Here is a 19,558-nt window from a genome sequence, read left to right as displayed (position 1 = left end):
GAGACTGGAAACACCTGTTCCAAATAAGTTCCAACAACGTGATAACCATTAACTCACATGACTGATCAGCTGTTGCCACTCCCAGGTAAGAAGAAGAAGAAGAAGAAGAAGAAGAAGAAGAAGCTGTGTCCGCTGTCTGCATCTGACCCTTTGCAGGACTAGGTGTGAAACACATATGTACCCAATTTCATACATGTTGGAGAAAGTAGCCTTAGGGGCTGCATCTTAAAGATTTTTCCAGTGAGTTTAACCCCTCAGAAAAGTAATTCACTTCAGCCTAGACAGAGAGAATAATAAATCCTTGGTCCTTGCACCGTTTAGTGATCGGGCCCTAATGACACTATAAAAACAACTTAATAACTGTAGGGGATTATCACCAGGATCTGCAGCTCCCCTCTGCTTTATGTTTAAGGAGATTCATTGTGTGTCTCAGCTTGTTTAATCATTTAAGACCATTCGAAAGCGAAAATGTCCCCCAGAACTCAGTTTTCAGGTTCTCCAGTGTGACGATGTGCTTCTTCTCCTCGTCTGATGTGACAGTAATGCCATATCTCTGGGTTTAGGACTGGTGGTCAGACTAAACAAGATATCTAATGATTTCACCTCAGGCTTGGGGACACTGTAATGACCGCTTCATTACTTTTTTACTGACATTTAATAGACCCAATAATGAATTGATTAACCGTAAAAATAGGCCTTAGCTTCAGCCAGCCCTAGGGAGAGCGAATTGAAGGAGTATGCAGCCGGATTAGAAGCCACCAGAGGATCACGTGGTTCATCAGCTGAAGTTAAAATACGTGAACTGAGAATGTTTATTTCCGCTAACTTACTAAAGATCACCGTCTGCCCAAATGGCAGCCCCAGGGAGGGATATCCTGCAGTATCTGCCTCCGCCAGCATGTACGGCAACATTGCAGCAATCAGTATAAATTAGTAATAAGTGAATCAAAGTGCTTAATTTAATGGAGGCTATGAAAGATTAATACCTGACATTATCCAAGCTGCTGTGCTGTAAAGGGAACCACCCATGCCTGAGGTAAACCAATCACATTTCTATGAATATGACATTAGACACGTTGATGCGATGTGTTACATCAATGTCAGCCGCAGTCTTGAGTACAGCGAGCGTGGATAGAAAGTCCACTGAGTGTGACTGGTCTATTTCTGTCTCTCTTCCCTCCCCTCCCTCCGCGATGGGTCTAGAGGCGAGAGATCAGTTCAGGGTGGAGGAGAGCTGGTGTTTGGCCTGAGGGGCCCTTGGACACAGATTCTGTCATTGTCCACAGCTGCCACTCCGCCCCTCCCCTCCCCTGCCTTTACCCCCATCTCTCAGTGGCCATCCTCACCTTAAGGGCATCCCCTGCTACCCCGCCTCCCTAATGAAGAGTGACACGCGTCCGGAGGATCTGATCTAGTCTGAAACCGGGCCCTTGCCTCCTCTGTTTTGTCTCCTATTATTGACTGCGCTGGCTCACACTGAGTCGCCGTGATGAGAGCGCCATATACCCAAGAGGCATCGCTCCCAAATCGGAGGGGGAGCTCAAAGGGCAGATGCAATTGTATGGAATCGTGAGGACCTAATTGTCTTTATTCATGAGCTGTGTGATTGATATTAGGGGAAAATGAGACACTCTAATTGTCCTCTTATATGAGGAATTTCTTACAGGCCCACACTGTGGGTGCTGTGTGTGAGTGTGTGTGTGGGTGGGTGGGTGTGTTGGGCATGCATCCGTGGGTGTGTGTCGTGCACTACTGGGTGAGATATCAAACTGACAACTCCTAAAGGGCATCTATGCAGCGGTCCTCCCGACATATCACTTGAAATAATTCATGTTGTCTTGTTGTCCTTTCTGACAGTTTCTTGCCTTTATTGCGTCCAGCGGATCCAGACACAATATCGTCAGGGGGAAATGGATACACAAGCTCTTAGGATAAGGAACTAACAAAAGCAGATGTGTGTTTGTACAGTGGCTTTAAATACTGGAGCAACTAACAAAAATCTAATTTAGGGAAGAGGACAAAGGCCACAGTAAAAAACAGATTTCTCTTTTACAGTTCTCTACAACACTCAATTTTAAGATTTCAGACACTGGCTCAATGTATAATCAGCACTTTGGTTTAATGGCGATGGAAAGCAGAACATTTTTAGTGGAATTAAAGAAAGAAGTTGTTTGGGTTAAGGCTTAATGTCAAGGTATGTGTTGATCATTTTCCTTGAAAGTGCAATATGCAATAAATGTATTTGAAATCAGTCAAGATTTAACTACAGTTATCACCAGCATGTGATGTTCTAACATCTATGTATTGTGCTGCAGACATGAATAGCAACATTAGCATGCTAACTAGCTAGCATCCAGGTATAAAGCTCTTTTTCTAGCAGTGGAAACACTGACACTATCCCAATTGTCCGACCACCATTTACAGACCACTAGCTGCACTGCTAACTGAGCTAACCAGCTAACGGCAGCTACAATTACCAGCAGTTTCTCTGGTGACTGTTTTGAATATGAATTTGACAGTTTGCCAGCTCTCACATACTGCACCTTTGAAGCCAATGTGCTGTTTCTGTCTCAGCTCCTCCCTGCACGGTTAAATAAGGTCAACACACGTTGTGCGTACGTTAACACGACCGCTGAGAGTTTTTTTTCCACAATCATGTCTGTTCCCCCGAGCTCACCTGAATCTCCTGCAATGTTACAGTAATAGGTCCAGTGTGACTCTGCCTGTCCGACCACTTACCTAACAACCTACCTACCTACCGACCTATCTGCTTGGCGCGAGGCATCCCGCTGAGCTGTAATTGAAATCCACGAGGGAAAACACCTCGACTGGCTCAGGTAAGCGTAAATTAATGCGTGCATGTGTTTATGTGGGCCAACGTGCGCACATACGCACACACCCACACCCACAAATGAATGATGAAAACAAGGTGTGCACGTTTATGCACGTGCAAGAAAGTGTGTGTGCGTGCGTGTGTGTGTGCACCCACCAGTGTAATGTGATAAGCTCCAGCAAAGCACATACCTGATGCCATTAAATGCAATTTCCCCTGTGTGTCAGCCCAGCCATTTGTCAGCTGCTAACACTGCACGCTTTATTAAAAACCTCATCCGCTTCAATTAACTGCGCCTGCAAAGCAGTTTAACTCCACTCTAATCCTGTCAAGATGTTTAAACAGGCCTCGCGTACAGTAGGTACATCATTTCAAACCCTGTCAGTGAGTTTTTTTAAACGTTTCTTTAGCCCCCTTCACTCCTCACCTAACGTTGTGGCTTAGCTCAGGAGGGAGTGGGTTTAGTGCGAGTGTGCAGACCGTTTTGTTTCCTGATGCAGCCGAGACTGTGCCGACAGAGAAGTTGCAGGCGGACATCATCATCCCCGACGCACTTTTCCTTTTGCTGCATTCATCACAGCAAATCTCAGAAACCGCACTTGTACAAATATTATGACGTAATTCCAATAAGGGAAGAAATTCAATTTGAGGCTGTAACGGTAAAATCAAGCTTTAATTTTTTGCGCACCAGCTCACAGCTGTGTCCCTCAATGGTTTGTCTGGTCGCTTAACCGGATGGCGACTGACAGACGGCGCGGTCGTGACCAAAGAATTTTATTATGGGAAGGAAAAAAACAAAAAAGTAATGAATATAGAAAGCAAAAAGTGTCGGTAAGGTGTCCACACAGCCTGATCTGACATCACAGTAACAGTCTTCAGTATCTGCCCATCAGTATTCGTCATATGTTCTTCTTCTTCCGATTTTCAGTAAGAACTGGCATCATGTTTTGCTCTTCCCCACTAGTTCTGGTTTAACTGTGAAGCAGCTGAGGAGAAGCAAAAAACCCAAAACGTTTTGCCTTTTTTAGTCGCCATTTTTGAGCCAATTTTTTGGGAATCTAAAAGAAGCAGAACAAAGCCTGTTAATGGGAGGTTAAGTCCAAGCCGACCCCAGCACCAGGCAAGAATACAGTCTTGGAAGATTTTACAAAACCAGTGAATTATCATTTTCTTTAATCCCACTTCCTGAGATATCTGCACACGGCAACTGCAGCATTGCTAAAGTTTGGGAAATTTTGTGATAAGGTTTAATATAGTGAGAGTCTGTTACAGGACACCACCTCTGACACAGAAAGTGTCGGTGTTGCAGTATTCTAACTTTACCCTCTGCAGTGCCTCGCGCAGATGGTGCAGAGGGTAAAAGTTCAAATAATTCACTTATAAATAATACGTGTATATAAAGTGGATATGAATTTATAGCTTGATGAATCTGCACCACGAACAGCCAAGTTCAGCAGATGTCAGTGGAACCTGGCGGCCATTTTCCACCCTTTCCTTTCCACCTAGCCACGTAAAGGGAACACTACCTGCCGGACGCACGTGCAGAACAAGGTATCTGAAGACTTACACACTGAAATATTGACATAACTAATGATCCTGGTATCTAGAAGTTAAAGAAAAGGGGAAAAAAGGAGCTACGTTTGTTGCAGGGAGGTCAGCACAAACAAGAAAAAGGAGGCTTCAAGAAGAGAGTGCTCTTAACAGGCAGGCAGAGAACAGTGTGACAAAGAATCTGTGGGAAAGTGGCTTGTATATGGAACTAAGTAAGGGAATTAGAGGCAGGTGTGAAGGCAGGTGAACATCATTGGCCTGGGGATTGGTGGGAAGAGGTGAGTGCCACTGCTGGAAAGTGAAGGAAAAGGAATTTAGGGAGACTTTCAGTTAAAAAATATGCAGTTTCACTTCACCTTTATTGCTATACCAGCATACAGAATCTAGAAAAATCTAGAAAAAAACAACATCCATAAAGCTTAACGATGGTAGGGAATTAGGGTCTGAAATGAACTAAACCTTGCTTATCAAATCCAAGATGCACTGATCCCTAGTATTGGCTTTAACCCTTTACAGCTTCTCACTTCTAACCTTCTCATTCTACACTTGTCCCTTGAAGAAGAAAAGGAGGGAACAACATGACCTCTCCTTGCAAAAAAAAAACAAAAAAAATCTCCGGTTTGAAGGTCTAAAACTGCTTCCCACAAGGATACCACACCGCTTTCTTGCGCACACACATTGAAACACACACACACACACACACACACACACACACACACACAGTCATGCCAGCAGGGAGGTGACGGTTAGCATGGTGCTGTCACCAGGGGATCCTGGGTGGGGTTTGCAGGAAAGGGAGAGGTGTAAATTGGGTGAGCGCTGGGTGCAAAGCCTTGTGAGCGAAGGCTTGGTGCTCTTCCTCTCGATGCTTTGTCACTCACTCACACCCCGAGAGATATAGGTGGTGGGCAAGGTGAGGAAGCGGAGGGGGAGTCGCGGTCGGGCTCGGCTGTGAGCCTCACGGCTGCTCTTTCTCCAACCCCTTTACCTGTTTCCCATGTCTTTTTAAACGCACCACGAAGCATTTGAGTTCAGAGAGAGAGCATAAAAACAAGGTGCGAGAAAGATGGGATTGTGATGGTGTTGACCACAAGTAAACAGGTTTACCCCATAATGTCATATCCATCAGCTTGACGTTGATGAAATTTGAAAGTGTAATCAGTGAAACGAAAGCTAAAGGCGAGCAGGTGTGACTTGCCTTTGATCATAACGGAGACCAATTGCAATTAGGCCCAAAATGGCTTGACGGCGGTATCAGGGGGCCGCTTGCAGATTATGTATTTTTAATCAGAGTTGTTAGCATCTGTGATGGATGCCCATTTTACTCACACCAGCCTCTGATGGCATACGTCATGTTTGCTGCCTGTAAATTATCGCCATGTGCAGGCTGTCCATTAGCTGCATGAGGATATGCACATGGAGCCCACCGCCTCAACTGGTGTACGCTGAGCTTCTGGGAAACGGGAGAACTTGTTCAGCTCAATCCCCGGAATGTACGTTGGCAATCTATGTTTCTATATGTTGGATATGTTGCTACTTTACGTTTCTTTGTATTAATTATTTTAAGTTTATGCTCTGACGACACTGCCTCATCTCATCTTCAGTGGTTTCTAACCTACAAATGTTACAAGAAACATCTCAAACAGCGGCCTCTCACTAAAAATAGATAGTTGTTTTGCACTTACAAATGTTTAAACACCACCACGAACAGTGGTCTCTCGCTTGGCAGCCATCTGGAACTGTGATCCCTTGTTTAAAAAAAACAGTGGTTTAACACTTACGACTGTTAAAATACATCTTAAGCAGTGGTCTCTTGTTTTAAACATCCAGTGGTTTCATGCCTACGAATGATGAAACACTGTCTTGAACAGTGGTCTCTTGCTTGGCACCACCTCAATCCCCTCTACACATGTATTATTGTCGCTGCCTTTTGTAGGAGATTTTACCAATTACTGAGGTCGCTCACCTTCTCATTTATCTTTTTTTTCTTTTCAATTTTAGACATTCAGGGATATTTGTATTTTCCCACACCTTGATTATTATTAACAGATTCTTCTCCCCCAGACTAAGAGAATAAGATACTGTGTACCATTTACAGACTCCACAGAACTCAGCTGTCATTATAATAATCAGAACTAAATGGCATGACTGCATCGTACATATTTTAGCCTTTTCACGCTGACTCCCAGTCTGGTTTCACATTGATGTCAAGGTTTTATTGATTACCTTTAAGCGCCTCATGCCTTTGGCTCCTTGCCCCACACCAGAGACTGTATGTCTGTCTGTCTGTCTGCATAGTCCGGCTTCAAACTATGATTTAGCTGAAGGTAAAATGGTTCAGCTGGCCGCTGCAGATGTTGCTAGTTTGAATGCACTAAAACTAAGCAAGGTTGAGCATGGTGCTTTTTTTTCACTACGTTACTGACAGGAGAACAGTTTTACTTTGAAGGAATCACGTCTTGTCTTGTTTTGCGAGATTCAATCAAAGGCCGAGTCCCGTCGATTCCCCTTACTCAAAGGCGTACAGCACTTGCACATGCAAAACAGTGGTGATGCCCTGGAGGTCATGATGCAGTATCAGGTGTGATGATAACACCAAGAGGAAGAAAGTGTAGTGTAGAGACCTCCAGCACAGACAAATCATCGAACTGACCAACAACCCCGTCCCTAGAGTCCTGCTCTTTAGCCCGGTGGTGGTAAAACATGAAACAATTGCAAGCTAGAGCAGTAAATCAATGTGATAGTTGATAAAAATAACACATCACATTGACACCAATCTAGAAATATATTTAAATATGCATAAACTGAATTTTTTGGCTGCCTCGGGGAAGCAAACCCCTGTGTTTGTATGGCTGTCTTGTTAGCAAAAAGCTGCCTTTTTACAAGATACCAAGCAACATTAGCGCTCATGGTTGTTTCTGCATCCATCTGATGACTGCAAATCTAATATTCTCTCACCTTTTTGCTCAGATTTGGTCTCTACCAGCACTTAAAGATAAATATCTCACTACACTGTGTTCAAAAGCTGGCCGAATACTTTGTCTGTCAACTGTCTGGTGCTGAGCAGTTAGGTTACAGCAAGTTCTTTTAAGCTTTTTCACTAAAAAAGACAAATCAACACTGATACGATACGAAGTTGTGAGCTGCAAAACCAAAACAATGAGCTGAAAGATGCTAAAATGCTCATCGTTTTTGAGTCTGGTGATAATTCTCTGTGGGCTCAAAAAGCAACGCATTACGCTTGTCAGCCATCTCAAATAACAGTCCCTATCCAGCATCATCAAAAAAAAAAGTGGTTTCACACTTGCCACTCACCATCCCCTCCACCTTCTGACCTTACCTCGCTAGCTGGCTAACCGTGTCTGCCAGCTGTTTGGCGCTGTGCAGCTGTTTTTTAATGAGTTTTTTTTTAGTTTTTTCACTATAAAATGAATAAACCGAAATGAACGTGAGAAAGATCGTGAGTGGAACCGAAAACGGTGATGTTGTCGGCTGCAAAATCAAAAGATTGAGCTAGAAGATGCTAAAAAAGGATTACCTCCAGTCAGGCGATAATTCTCTGTGGGTGCATTAATACAGGCAACGCATTATATTAAACATACATCCACTGTTAATAGAGAAATATTGAGGAGAGCAGCTTGTCACTCAAAATGGCAGCTGCGTTCTCTCCCAACTGCGTTTGAGAAATATTCTAATTAAAGCGCAACTTATTACAGTTTACGCAGCATAAATATTCCATATTTACAAAGACTAAAAGCTGTGTTTGTCAGTGTGTGTGTGTGTGTGTGTGTGTGTGTGTGTGTGTGTTTGTGTGTGTGGCCCCTAACTCGACCATGTGCTAACCCCACACAGCTGCAGAGTCCCCTTGAGGGTTTGTCGCACAGGCAACAGAGGAAGGGCGGCGAGGAGGAGGAGGAGGAGGGGAGGGATGGGGGCGCACACGGACTGAACACTCATTTCCATGCCGCACTGTTCTGGCAAAGACATTGTACACCGCTGTGGCTGTGCGTCTCTTGTGCTATTGCTCAATCTTTTTAGGCCTGTCAGTTAGGGTTTTCATCAGACAACTCTCTGGGCGCCAAGGTTGGAAAGCTGATTGTGTACTTCAGTGTGGCAAATGTGTTTCCTGTGTGTGTTAATGCATGTATACAGGAGACAGAGGAGGAGACGGGGGGGTGGGTGACTCTTCCGGGAGGAATAAAGAACAACAAAATCGGATTGCTTTCCTTGATGCCACATCTCAAATACGGATGTACAAATTAATTCAAAGTGTCTTTATATGCCTGGGCTGAATGAAAGAGCCGCCGACAGCTCCATAAAACAACGCAAATCAGTTTCTCTGCCGACTTCTCGCGTCTCAGAGTCCAGCCTGAAAACAGTAATGGAGAAACCAGGGAGGCTCAGGTTCCTCAAATATCCCTGTCAATCATACGCCGTTTCCTCTGAGTGCGTTTTCTATCTGTCAAGGGTCATAGAGAGTGAGGATGAGGCCCATTCCCTCCCTCCCTCCCTCCCTCCCCCCTTGCTCCTCCATCTCCTCCATCTCCGTCTCTCCCCTCCTCTCCTGCTCCTTAGAGGTGTATCTCTACCTTGTGCATCACGTCTGGGCATGACCTGTTGCTAGGTAACCCTGGGTCACAGCTGCACACCATGGCAGACCCTTTTTTTTTATTTATCAGTGAGTTATGTGGGAGACGGGGGCTGTAATTTATTAGTTTGATATTGGGCGGGCAGCGCAAGTTTGGGATTGTAAAAAGAAGAGACGGCCTATAGCTCATCAAAATGCTCATTCTGATCCCGGGCCTCGGTCCGCTGAAGAGATTCACAACAGAGGGGATCACAACATTATAAATTCATCTGCTTTTTTACTAAGAAAATCAAGCATCTCCAACAACAAAGCCAATGGTAATGCACTTTCCATGCTGGTAATTGAACAGATGTGGTCAGAGCTTAGAGGACAGAGAAAAAGGGATTCATCTCAGTACTGTATGTGACTGATTCATGTCCAAGGATGAAGTGGGTGCAGACAAATAGTCTTATCAAGCCTTGCAGCCATGAGGGAGTTAACCTCCTGGTATCAATTTATGCAAGGCTCGCAGCAGACTGATTAAGTTGCCACAGATCTCGAAATAAAGGATTTTTGAAAAAAAAAAAAAAAGCACAAAATGAATTGTCTGGTTTATTCATCAAGTAGGTTATTCATCCTTTAAAAGGACTAGATAAAGACATTTTGGGAAACATGATTATCTGCGGTCTTTCTGGGAGTTAGGCGAGAAAATTGATACCGCTGTCATGTTTGTCCATTGAATATAAAGCAATAATCAATTAGGTTAGCTTAGCACAAAGACTGTAAACAAGGAGGAACAGAGGAAACAGTCCAAAGGTAGGCTTACACCGGAGATATACTTGTTTTTAAACCACATGCTCGCGGAGACAAACAGCAAATTACTCACATACTTGCCAATTTAGATACGCTTGCCCTGGTGGATTAATCTAGAGGATACACCAAAGAACTCCAACCATATAGAACTAGATGTGAAGCACTTAATCTATTATTGTGTGGAAATTCGGTATCAGTGGACTGTTGATAAAGCCACTTAGCCAGCTCAGGTGTCTGATGACTGCTGGACAAAACACGCCATCGGAATCATCCACGCTTCATTCCCCCTCCCCGTGCATGGACATAAAGGTCTCGGAATAGAGCTGATCTTTTGTCAGCTTCTTCTTGACAAGCATATATGTCACTGCACAGCGGCTCTGACGCACTGTACAGGTGTGGACTTGGTCTATTAGCTTGTATGGTTCTATGTACGGGTGCAAGATACGTAAGATATGCGGCCAGTGTGCGCACACAAATGCCCAGTTTAAGCTAATACATGTCCACCTCAATGCTAAGCTATCAGAAAAAATAGATAAAGAAGACAGAAAATCCTCAAGCCTCTGCCTCTTAAATGTGAATATCTGCTGGTTTCTTGGCTCCTTTATGACAGTAAATTCAATATTTTTGGGTTGAGGACAAAACAAGGCATTTGAGGGCGTCATCTTGGGCTTTGGAAAACACTCATCAACATTTTTTACTATTTCTTCGACATGTTATTGACCAATCAACTATTTCTTTTAATAGCGAAAAATAATTGAAACCTTAATCGACAGTGAAGATAAGTGTTGGTTGCAAGAGGAAATGTTTCTACTGTGATTGGTAAGTATTCAAAAAAGATTGCTTTTTATAATTTACATATATTCTTGTTGGATTCCAACCAGGAATACATGACATCATGGCATTATTTCTCCTTTGAATTTTTAATTTTGGTGTACTTACAATATAAGCTTAAGTACATAAAAAAATGGAGCTTATATTGTCATTGTTATCTCAGTTGTTCCAACGTGTTCTCACATTATTAGTAGTGCCACTTTATCACTAAATCCTAAAATTAGGTTGGCAAATGTTCGGCCAGACTGCCACCATCTGAAAGTTTTACAGTTTTTGCAACACTTCAGAGTGATATTAATTTGTGATGCATCTGCTGCTGTTGACTCAGCCACACATCCACTTCCTCGCCCCTGATGAAAGCTCACCATTGCATCCCAGGTCTCGCCTGGTCTCGCCGCAACACTTTTGTTAAATTCCTCCCCCTAATGTGCGTGTGATGAATATTTTTCAGATGCTTCCTCCAGGCCATATCTGATCAAAACAAATGCACCTGCACTTTTTTTTTCCCTCTCTCCCTCTTTCTTTTTTTCCTCTCCTTCTTGCAACTGCAACTCCCCCAGGACGGGTAAAAATTGACTCCCTGGCTTCCTCCACCAGGCAATTACGTGCCATCTGTTCCCATCTTGGTTGTTCCAGCTCGTTTTGTTTCTGCGATTGTTCGTCTAATATCATAGGCCTGAAAGTGTTAGCGAGGAAGGGGTGTGGGTGGGGGGGGTGGGTGGGTGGCAAGCAGAGAGGGGGACACAAAAATGAGGAGTGGCATGAAGAGGAATTAATCGAATCTAACAGCCGAACCAGATCTTCCCCTCTGAAAGGAGATAGTCCCACTAGAATGAGGACCATTACCATATTCATCACCTAATATTGCCTGCTGTATGCAAAGTGGTAGAGAAGAGTGCAATATGACTTTCTTGACCGCCTTTCTAATTCCATCCAAGCTTTGCAGACTTTCTTTCTTTTTTTTTTTTAATTGTTTGTTTGCAACAAGTCCACTCAGCACCTGCTTTGTTGTTTGGGTGAGTGGCAATAATAAGCCATTAACTCCCCTGTCATATACAGCACTGATATTTATATATATGGTTGTTACGCTGCCATGCTGAATCACATTATTGTTTTGTTACAGTAACTATTGGGCCCATTACTCTCTGCCAGGCGCCGAGCGGCGTGCAGATTTAATTGCAGGGATGTTGCGGGCGAGGCGAGCAGCTGGATTGGAGAGTTTTAACAGTGATATCAATAACGCAGCGCCACCTTAGGCCCATATAATTTTCCATCTCTCCTGACAGAGCGGAAGATAGAAATAATCAGTCACAACACCAGTGAGGCAGCCTGCAGGACCTCGTGTGACACCCAGCAACACTGACGGCTCAGGACCCATCTGTGTCCAGGGGGGCAGCGCTCAGTGTGTGTGTGTGTGTGTGTGTGTGTGTGTGTGTGTGTGTGTGTGTGAGGATAATTGGTGAGAAGACGTTGGATCCTATAAGAGAACTAAATCCTTTACACAGCTCAAAGGTGCCGTCTGCAGAGTGTGTTCAGGTTTTGCTTCTGATCAGCTGCATTTTTTTTATTTTTTTTTTATCAACACTTGGTTCTAAAAGTTTGATATCAAATAGACAAACTCTCCTTGTTTTCATGACCGAATAAACTGAATAAACAAACACAGTCTCATACTGGATCACTTTGTTTATATGTGGCGGACCCTGCCACCTCTCTAGCTTCAAACAGTGTTTTGGGGACCTTATTTTCCTCTGGGAACAGCTTCAGTCAGTTATGGAGAGAATAAACATTTCTGAGTTTGTATTACTGCCTCATTAATATTATAAATGTTACAATTACAGTGTGATTTCTTCTCTAAAACGACGTAGTGCCCCTTCAAGTGTCATCTGAGACGTCTCAAACCACAACACAACGACAGAGAGGGCGTGATAAGAACACCTAATGACTAATGACACCTAATGAATGAACACGTACTGAATCAATGACGACATTTTTTACACACACACAAGTACACAGACACGTCTCTGTCCGCACACTGACTTCTGAGCAAACACCAACTACACAATGCAACATACAGTTCAGACACATGCAACATGTCAACCAATGTGAAAGGAACTAGTTTCTCTCAGTCATTCACATTAAAATATGACATATGTGAAGTGATGTGGTAGAGCATGTACATTATGTCTGTATTTGTCTTGTCCTTTTGTTTTATTGTTATAACTAGGAAGAGGACAGACCCTGTGAAGTTATAATTCCTCTTCTCATTGCAAGAGTCAGGTTTTTAAAACATAATCTTAGTAAAAAGTAGATCCAGTGTTATATAAACTCTGGACTCTGGACTGGATAGGTTACTCATTTGACTTGTCACACAGTTACTCTGCCTTATGGCACATATACAACTACAGTATATGACTGACCTCCATGAAGGCCTGTTGAAGAGTAAAGAGCAGTTAGCCAGACTGAACTGTTATAACTTTCTTTTATACACAGAAAATGTATTAAACGTATGAGACTGTTACATCCAAGCACAGCAGGGAAAAAACATTAAACAAGCAAATAGACATAACTGAGTTTTTTTAAAAAACTCAAAAAGGGAAAAGGTGCACGTGTACACGTCAGGCCGTACAATGACTAACTGTCCACAGGTGGATCGATGATAAGAGTCCATGTGACCGGAAACCAATTAAAACTGAACTGAAATCCAGACAGATTTAGACACATGAAGGTAAAATACAACATAATCAAAAGCTGTTTAATACATTTAGAACCCAGGGTAACAACTCTCCCTCCTAATATGTTCAGTAAAGGTCCCAGATCTCAAGAAACTTACAGCAGGCATCAGACAGAGTATACTCAATTTCTTGCAGGTATAAACAAGAAACCAGGTCATTATATAAAACTACCAAACTGTAATATATCCTCTCTCTTCTAAAGCACATTGAAGTTGAGAGATCACAGTGCAGCAGAGGTCGTCCTCTCTGTGAAGCTTTGTATTTGCTGACATCTAGTGGTTCAATGGTGAAAAGTCAGCACCATCAATTAGTTAAACCACTGATCCTGTCAATAAAATGGATCTGGAGAGCAAGTGTCTGCGTCAGTAATTTTTTGTGGAAATAAATGTTTGTGAAGAGTTAGAACTAAAAATCTCGATCTGCTTGTTGATCCAGACACAATATCTCAAAGTTAATCCTTTTTATTGTATATATTCAGCCCTTTAATCGTCTGTGTTCTGGATATTTCTGTCAAATTTAAAGACAGGATCTTAAAATAGTAAGCCTGCTATCACTCACAAACTTTATATCCATGTTTCAACGAGATTAGAGCTGAATCTTCACTGTGAATGTTTTCTGATGCAGTTTGAATATTATTTTATATTATGTTTTAATCAGTACTTGAGTGATACCCAAATGTGTGTTTTTCATGTATAAATCAAGTGTAAATTTGTTTGTCTGCGACATAAGAGTCATAATAGACAACAACCTGTGCAGAACGCAATGGAAAGAAGGAGGGAGGGGAAGAAGGGTGAGACGGAGGGAGTGACAGAGAGAGGTGGAGGGAGGAGGAGGTGGAGGCTGCAGGACAGAGCGGAGAGAGCAGCAGAGGAAGAAGCACACCTGTGATTCAGGTAGGACATCTTTTACAAACACTTATTTTAGCATATGCACAGTTCTGGTCCAACAGTTTGCAGCTTAGGATCTGAATAAATACTGCTACTCATTCTGTAATCAGAATTTTAAAATAACAAAAGTCTTTGGGGGCAATTTGCAGCCTTCTGATTTCTTTCTATTGAACTAAATGAAGTCGTTTCATTAACATTTCAAAGAGGCCTTTACCTGTGAGCTTTATGCTCAGTAACTTGCGCTGAATGGCCCCATTGTTTGCTTTCGATACGCTGGAATGCTCCTGAACATCCTGCATAATCCTCTCAATTATGAATGGTATCATTTATTCCATAGTCTCAGCAAAGGCCATCCCGTAACTAAGCAACTGGTGCCTCTCATTCAACATTAAAGTGGGGTAACGTGAGAGCACCCAGTGGCCTCACTCCTGGAGAGTGACAGGGATTTGTTACTGACACATAACCCACGTTTTCCCCACATTCCAACAAACAGATTGACGGCTACTTTAATGATGCCTTAATGTGCAAGCGTTATGACATTGAGATTGTATCCCAGATAATGTATTCCATGATCTCCAGCAATTAATGTCTCCTATAAGTTCTTCTTTAAGTAACAATTCAAATTGTCTTGAACACTACACAACAAATGTCACCGACAGATAGCATCTTTGACATCTTTCTAAAACATGGGAATCAGATTTTATCCATTGACACTCTGAGGTCACATGTTTCCAGGGGGACCTTATTGTGAGCATGCACAGGTAAACTGACACCTCATCCTTTCATCCTCGCAAAAGCCTTATTGTTTTGCTCCTGGTGGGGTTTAAAGGCTCTCTAACCAAGTCTACACTGTTAAAATATACAACACTTGTGCACACAAATGACGACACAAATAACTGTCCGTCTTGCGTGGTCAAAACATTTCTGAAAAATAAAAGAGAGAGAGAGAAGGGACCCTTCTCCTGGCATGGTCTCACATACCTCGTGCTGCCGTTGAAAGACAGAGTTCAGTTTCAGTGCCTTGAGCAGATAAGCCCTGCTGTTTCCACCAAAAGTGACAATGAGGGTCTGTGCTGCACTTGGAAGGAACTATTTGAGACTGTTGAAGTTTCTCGATGAGTGACGTTAAGAGGCGACCTTTCTGGCTCAACTTGGCATGCAACGACACTCAATTACCATATAATGTCAGAAATAGCTTTGAAGAGAATGATTATATTTACGCTATCAATAAGGTAATAAGAGAGGAAAATAAGGTCTCCAGAACACTGTGTGGAGCTAGAAATTTGGCAGGGTCTGCCACATATAAACAAAATAAAACAGTATACAATTCTGTGCACCTTTAAATACAAATTAAATGATAAAGTAAAGCATGATTGGTGATCCAAAGCTCGCTCAACAGAGATCAGATGTCCTTTAGTAAACTCCTAATTAACATCCAATTTGGGACATTCGTTGTCGTCGTGATCAGCGGCTGCCAACACAGCTGAAGCCTGAACACAACGCTGACCTCAGGGAAACAGGACAGTGGTTACCTGAGAGCACTTTAGAGTCTCGTGAGAAACAGAATATAGTGTCGGATGGATACAGTTGCAGCGAGAGGGCACATGTGTCCTAGTTCTCGAACAGCAGAAGAAATGTACACAAGTCCTCAAAGGGTTTATGTGATACACCTGAGTCACCAGGTAGGTCAAATAGATTTCCTGAGGGACTGAAGAGTTCAAAACATTGCAGCATGACTGTTTTGGTGAGGAAATGACTGAGATTTTCTTATTGCCAGCCTTATTGCCTTATTGTGAAGCGTCTTTGAATATCTCGAAAAGTACAATCATTATTCTTATTTATTATGCTGGTGATACGTTCCAAGCGAAACTTCTCGGTGTGATTAGTCCCTAAATGTTCTTTGTTTTATTCCAAAACTGCTTATCGCATACAATCATTAGTTTTCTTTTGGATCAACTTTGTAGATGTTGAGACTTAAATTTCTTTGCCAAAATGTTTTAAAAGCCCCTTCTAATGCTCTTAAATGCTTCATTGCACTTTGGTGTTTTTAATACCACGATAACAAGGTTTTGATTCTCTTTTTTTCCTTTTGCATTTCCTCTTTGTATTTACAGATTCCCACTTAAAAGTCGTGAAAATTGAACGCCTGTCTGACACGGACCATCCATCATGTTAATGCGATCTCATTCAGAGAGAAGAGCCCTCCTTGGGTTCACGGCCCTGCTGACACACAGCACTCCAATACACAGAGATGTGAGCTCCCCACCGCCTCTTTCATTCACCCCCCGGGAGTCCATCTTTACACCCATATCTCTTACTTCACCACCTCCCTGGGTGACTCAGGCCCTTTCTAACTTGGAGCAAGGAGAACAAGAACTCCAGAGCCTCAGGGAGCGACAGCAGACTGAAGTGGAGGAGGTGAACCGTGAGTTGGACAATGCTGTGATTGAGGCTCAGAGAGAGGAGCGTCGCCTTCTTGAGAAGGTTGAGCAAGACCACAGAGAGGCCCAGCGGTACCTCAGTCAGCTGAAGAGGGAGAATGCTGCAGCGGCGCGAGTTGTGCAGTCACTTGTTGACCAGCAACTTAGAAAAATTGGACAGCTGAAGGAGCAGATACAAAGATGGGGCAGTACTGCTGGGGGATCAAACAAAAATCAGCTCCAAAGAGGAGTGGCCGAAGTCACACAACCTTGGGAGATCTCTCTAACACTGAAAAGGGTCAGTTTCCTCCCAAGCCCTGGATCTAAGACCTTAAGCTTAGGAGAAGTTGACGTCCATGAGCAAGGCATGACTTACCCGATTGGTGTCTGTGGTGTCCAAGGACAGAAGTGTGCCTTGCACTCAGGTGATGCAGCATTTTCAAACATTACCCCTCTTGAAATTCGAAAGGAACCACAACCAAACAGAGCTGGGCCAAGGAACACGCCAGAGGAAAGCAATAAGGCAAACATGCGCATTGTCCGGAAACTACGTCTGTCAAGCTCTACAGAGAATGAGGATGAGCTTAAATCACCCACCTTAAAATCCCCTATACGGAGACATCGTGGTGTGTCTGAGTCATCCCAAGATGAGGAAGTGGAGTCTGTGTGTTCGGACATGCAAGGGCAAGACATTTTCCTCGCAATCCCACCAGTCTCCAGTCAGGGAGAATCTGAAGGTGATGAATCTGATGGCAGACAAAATGGAGCAAGGAGGCGTCCCACACTGAAGGGAAAGAGGAAGCAAAAGTCTCTTGTCCTTGTCTCATGTGAAGAACCATCTTGCCCTCCCGAAGAAACAGACAGAAAAAGCAGTGATGTGGCACTATCTCCCAATACAAAGCGCAAAGGTTCATTCTCCAGGCAAAGTCTTGAAGATCTTTCCACTAAACAGAATCCACCTTCAAAATACACTAAGAAAAAGACCTCAAATAATTCTTCAATGGACAGTGGAAGCCCTCCATCCCCAGCAGACAGTGATGATTCCTGTTACACCTACACTGTGAACACACCAGTCAATGGATCCCTCAAGCAGGAGCACTGCCGTTCAATCTCCACCACTGATCTCTCAGGTAAACTTCACCCTATGATTAATGGAAACAAGGGTGAGCGTGGGGGAGTCAGAAAGGTAAACAGAATGCGCCTTGCCTCTGATCCTTCAACTCTTGAAGAAGGCCAAGGAAATGGTGCAGAATCTGACAGGAACATAACGAGTTCTGATGAACGACAATCAAGAACCCAGACTCGTGACACACAGGGTGTCGGTTTAAACCGAGTGAGCAGATCTCTGTCGATGTCAGCAATTGAAGGAGACAAATTACACCAAGGGAAGGAATCACAACAGTACAAGGATAAGAAAGAAGGAGTTGTGCCATCTTTAAGAGAATTGGATGAAGAGGGTGGTTCGATTGCGCTCGACTCAGCTTATCTGGTCAAACAGTTCGGTAAACAAGGATCAGGCCGCACAGACTTCAACCTCCCAAGTGGCGTCCATGCAACTATCAAAGGACAGCTTTTTGTGGTGGATTGTGGAAATGCCCGCATTCAGGTGACTGATCTCCAGAAGAATGTTGTGCAGCAGGTGTCTCCTTCGGGATCAGAAAGGTCTTCCCGCATCTGCAACTACTTTGACGTGGCTGTGAATTCAAAGGGCCTCATCGCCCTGACGTGTGCTGCTGAACGAGCTGTGTTGGTGTTCAGCCGCCATGGACGTCTCCTGCAAACGTTTGGAGGCACAATGATCGGTTCCACCAATGAAGAGCTGGATGCTCCCAGAGGGGTGACTGTGACCCGCCAGGACGAGTTCTTGGTTGCTGACATTAAGCGTGGCACGCTAACTTCCCTGAAGCTGGACCCCAAAACCGGGGCCAGACTGGAGCGCACGGTTGTGTCTGGGTACCACAGACCCTACCTGGTGGCAGCCTGTCTCACCACTGGGCTTATGGCAGTGTCTGAACGAGGAAATGAGACTGGACGTGTCCCTTGCATCCGCGTCCTGGAGCCAGGCTGGAACACAATCCGAATCCTGGGGGTTTGCTCGGGCTTGGGGCCTGTTTTGACCTGCCCTTGGGGTCTCTGTATCGATGGCGATGGAGACGTCCTGGTGGCAGACTGGGGCAAGCAGCACCACCGCGTTCTCTTCTACCCATCCAAAGGAGTTGGCTGGCCACTGGTGAACAACAACCTGAGCAGCCCAAGGGGCCTGGCACTGCTCCCTGATGGCCACATGGTCGTGTCAGACAGCATGAATCACTGCATTAAGATATACCGCTACAAGTGAACCACAGAGGATGATGAGGACAGACATAGAAAGACAAATAGGGTTGTTAAGACTAATTGCTGTGATAAATTGAGATGGGTAAATCTGTAATAGCAGGCAATATCCTTTCTTTGAGTATAATATACAGCCTCTACCTCCTACCTGTTTTTTTTCCATAGATCATGTATTATGAGATTTCAAAATGGTGACTGTATTTGATCATTATTATCATAATCAGTAGATTCAGGGCAAATACAGTAGATGAGTAGATCATAATTATAAAAAGATCTAAGTTGCAGATCAAAGTACTAATGCATGCTTTTAATTTACCACGTGTGTTTCCAGTGTTTCTTTCTTTGATTGCCTCAAATGTATCTTAAGTAAATCTTGGTAGACCATTATTCAGTGTGCATGAATGATACTGAATGAGGGGCTTTAAGATTTTGTACTGTTCTGTGATTTAAAATAATTAAACTTTGATTTGAATCTAATGTGCATTTATTTTCAATTTATCAGATCTATCACATTTGGTATTTTCTCTTGTGACCATGCTTGCCCAGAAATATTTCCAGAAAAGTCAGAGGGAGCTCACTGTTCCGGACTCGAC

General features: G+C 43.5%; 1 protein-coding gene across 1 annotated transcript in view; it reads right to left on the bottom strand.

Moving 5' to 3' along the window:
* Positions 1-19,558, bottom strand: part of LOC119015611 (helix-loop-helix protein 2-like) — a 39,068-nt gene that overhangs the window by 14,431 nt on the left and 5,079 nt on the right. The window lies entirely within an intron of this gene.

The sequence above is a fragment of the Acanthopagrus latus genome, chromosome 24 (genome assembly GCF_904848185.1).
Source record: "Acanthopagrus latus isolate v.2019 chromosome 24, fAcaLat1.1, whole genome shotgun sequence".
Lineage (NCBI taxonomy): Eukaryota > Metazoa > Chordata > Actinopteri > Spariformes > Sparidae > Acanthopagrus > Acanthopagrus latus.
The sequence above is the reverse complement of the archived record's forward strand: the minus strand, read 5'-3'. Positions and strand labels throughout refer to the sequence as shown.